Raw genomic sequence first — 3,643 nt, 5'->3', positions numbered from 1 at the left:
AAATACATTACGTATCATGTTCTGTCCGAGTGCCCTCGGCGGAACGACTGGGCCGTGAACCAAGTCGTTTCGTTTTGTAGGGTCGAGATGGCATGGTCGGTAAGGCCTTTGTCTTATAAGACGTAAGCCGCCTAGGCAAGGGTTCGAATCCCAGTGGATGAGTCTATTTCCAAAAATTGTCAAATGATAAAAACACTTGTCGGAAGACTAACCTGCATAAAGGATTTGATGAAATACATTACGTATCATGTTCTGTCCGAGTGCCCTCGGCGGAACGACTGGGCCGTGAACCAAGTCGTTTCGTTTTGTAGGGTCGAGATGGCATGGTCGGTAAGGCCTTTGTCTTATAAGACGTAAGCCGCCTAGGCAAGGGTTCGAATCCCAGTGGATGAGTCTATTTCCAAAAAATGTACTGTTTTGCATCAAATCCTTTATACAGGTGGTAATCCTCCTTGCTGGAATGTAGGAACACTGCGGAATTTTCTTGGCCATGTTTGATGGGATTTTTATATTCCTTGATTCTTGTTATTAAATCTCTTCCTGTTTGGCCCCATTACACTTCATCACAGATTTTACAAGGTAGTTTGTAGACCCTGGGGCTGTTGTTCACGTTCGTTCTGCGATGTACATTCACTGTTTTCCTATAAATACTGTTAAGGTAATTGAATATAATCTTAATTTGATTGTTAGGTAGTAATTTAGAAAAGGCGTTAGTGGACTCATTGTATGGTAATGTGAATGTTGAACTTATTTTCAGGGCTAGATGTCTTATAAAAATTACTTTTTGCCTTCCACAGAGATTTGGACAAATAACATCCCGGATATCCTAATTTTGAAAGTTGGAAGCTCATCAGTTCTAATTCTGAGTCCAAGTATTATGAGCTGTATATCCTGAAAGCTCTTAGATATAAACCCGAAGCTTTACTGCATTTAATATCATCAGGATGGTGACTGAAGAAACGTAAGTAGCTGCCGGTGTGAGTGGGCTTCCTGTACACAGAAAAGAACAATTGGTCCTGACACCTGAACACCAATATGTCCAGAAATGAGATTTTTTCTCCTTCTCATTCCACCTTAAAATTGAAGCTGTGTTCTAGTTTTTTAGTTTACCAAAAAAAAAAAGATATTAAAAGTGCCCCATTTCTCACCCCAAACAGTAAATATGTCATCAACATATCTATACTAAAATATACAAGCTACTAGTTAATAGTAGGCATAGAAAATATTCCATATGTAAATTGGCAAGAACTGGATCCATGCTGGATCAATGTTTTTTCTGATATAAGAATGAAAGAAAAAACATTAGCGTTAAGACATAAGTGGGTAAGACTAATAATTTTTTAAACTGAAAGTGGGAGTTGATGTTGCTATTGATGAAATTTGGTTTCCAAAAATCTTAAGACCACTTCTATGTTAACATTAATTAAATGAGGAAACTATGTCAAGACTTAGTAATTTGTTATTTTTGGTTATATTGTGTTTCTTAATCTTGCTCGCAAAAATTGTAGTGTTGTATATGAGTGTTGAAAAAATTTCCTACAAATGGTGATGAAATTCCTGTAAGCCATTTTGATACTTTGTTCGTGCAAGAATTCTTATCAGAAATGATTGGTCTAAAGGGGATGCCTTCTTTATGAATTTTGGGAGACCATGAAAATTGAGTAATTGGGGGTTAATGACTATTAGTTTGTTAGAAAATTCATCTCCTACTATTTTACGAGCTTCCTTATTGAATTCAGCCGCTGTATTTTTAAGGGGAGTTTTGGTGAGATATTCATAAGTTTCACTATCTGCTAACATATTAAGAGTTTTTGTTTCATAATCTTTTTGGTTGAGAATTACTATCTTCCCCCTTTTATCAGCTCTTGTGATGATGATGTTATTACAATTTGTAGGTGTTTAGCTGTTTTATTTTTATTTTTTTAACTTTTGGGCAAACCTCAGTGTTCTTTGAAACAGTCTATAATTTCTTCTAGAAGACACCTTTTAGGCAAAGTAAGTCTTTATCATAATCACTAGGTATCATACATTTATCAAATCCAATGATATAATGTAAGGCATGACTTTTGCCCGGTTTCATGGCAAAATTGACAGCGAATCTTAACATTTCTTGTCAGCATCTAGTGAGGATTTCACCTGATTAGTTGGCCACATTGTCCGTGAAAGAGAACTTAGTCCAAAGACTGCTATGGCACAATCTAGTTTATTTCTAATCGAGACCAACTTTATATTTGACGATGACATAAAAAAAAAACTTTCCTAAGAGCCAGCCTTAAGAGTGTATTATAAATGCGATCACTTTGGCTAAGGAATTTAAGGAGGCAATATTGATGAATTGTTTCAGGAAAGCACTAATGTAAGTTGGGCAGCTGAAGCTCAACTCTCTATGTTTGTGGAAGCCGAAAGAAGTCGGACATACTTGCACTTCTAAGCAGTTCGTAATAAATTGGTGTTTATGTATTTACATAATACCCGTAGGCGAGTAAGCGAAGGAAGTTGCAGAAACTCGCTCTCTGTCAAATGTTTACAATCAGTCACCGGGGATCCGATTACACTGCTGTATAATGTAAATTTTTATGCTGATATAACAATATGTAAACTAAGTCAGTGTGCGCATTGATTTCGAGATTGCTTGAGTAAGCAGTAATGCATACGAGATTGTAACTGCTATTCTGATTGAAGAAAGGGTGGAGGAGAAGAAAATTTAATTGGTTCACGATTGAAAGATCACGTCCTTAGGGGGGAGGTTCTCATATCTAACAGTAAAGATCATTGGACTAAAGAAATCATGACGTCATTGCAGAACTGACCTAGTACCAAAATTGATGATGCCAGAGGGAAGTCCTTTGGTGTAACTTAAAAAAAGCAAGTATAATATTCAGGAAGACAAGAAAGAAAACTTAAGCTCCGTTTAATCACCCTCTCTTATACAGGGTAATACTAAGTGGAACTTGACTAATTCGGATGATTAAATACACAGGGCCTTCCTATTAAAATTTTGAGTGACTACCTAGCATAACAAAGGCAGTGGTGAAAGAAAAGTAGAAAATAAAAGCACGAAAGAAAGACGGCCCATAGAGACGACAATAGAGTGGTGAAAGGGGACCATAGCGGGGCAAAGTGGTGATAGCATTGGGATAACGGATGAAGTGTAACGCTACTAACGAAGAGTCTGGTGATTGAAATTAGTTCAAATTGCTACATATTTAGGACTTAGTTTAGATACTGTTACGAGTGTACGGGTCATCGATCTACAGGATCAAACAGTGGACGCAACCACAACCACATAGTGTATGCAACCACATCCAAGCAGTGCACGCAGGCAGAGAGGGGCGAGAAGCTAGTGAAGAAGGAGTACTATTACTACGAGTGAACGAGGAACGGCGAGCTAGTGAACGAGGGTGACTTCTACTACGAGTGAATGAGGGACGACGAGGTAGTGAACGAAGGAAGACCATAGGAGGCAGTTGATTCAAATCGACTTTAAAAACTCTGAAGGTATGGCTACATTTTTGAGGCATGAGTTTCACACCTCGAATATAAACATTCCCAAATTTTCAGGGGAAGAAAATACAGTGGGAGTTAATAGGTTTCTCAGTCTAATCGACACTTTAAAAAAATGTAGATCTTGAGAAGAGTAGGG

Source organism: Oratosquilla oratoria, chromosome 38 (genome assembly GCF_046742065.1).
Source record: "Oratosquilla oratoria isolate Oo_2021 chromosome 38, ASM4674206v1, whole genome shotgun sequence".
Taxonomy (NCBI): Eukaryota; Metazoa; Arthropoda; class Malacostraca; order Stomatopoda; family Squillidae; genus Oratosquilla; species Oratosquilla oratoria.
This window is presented reverse-complemented; position numbering follows the sequence as displayed.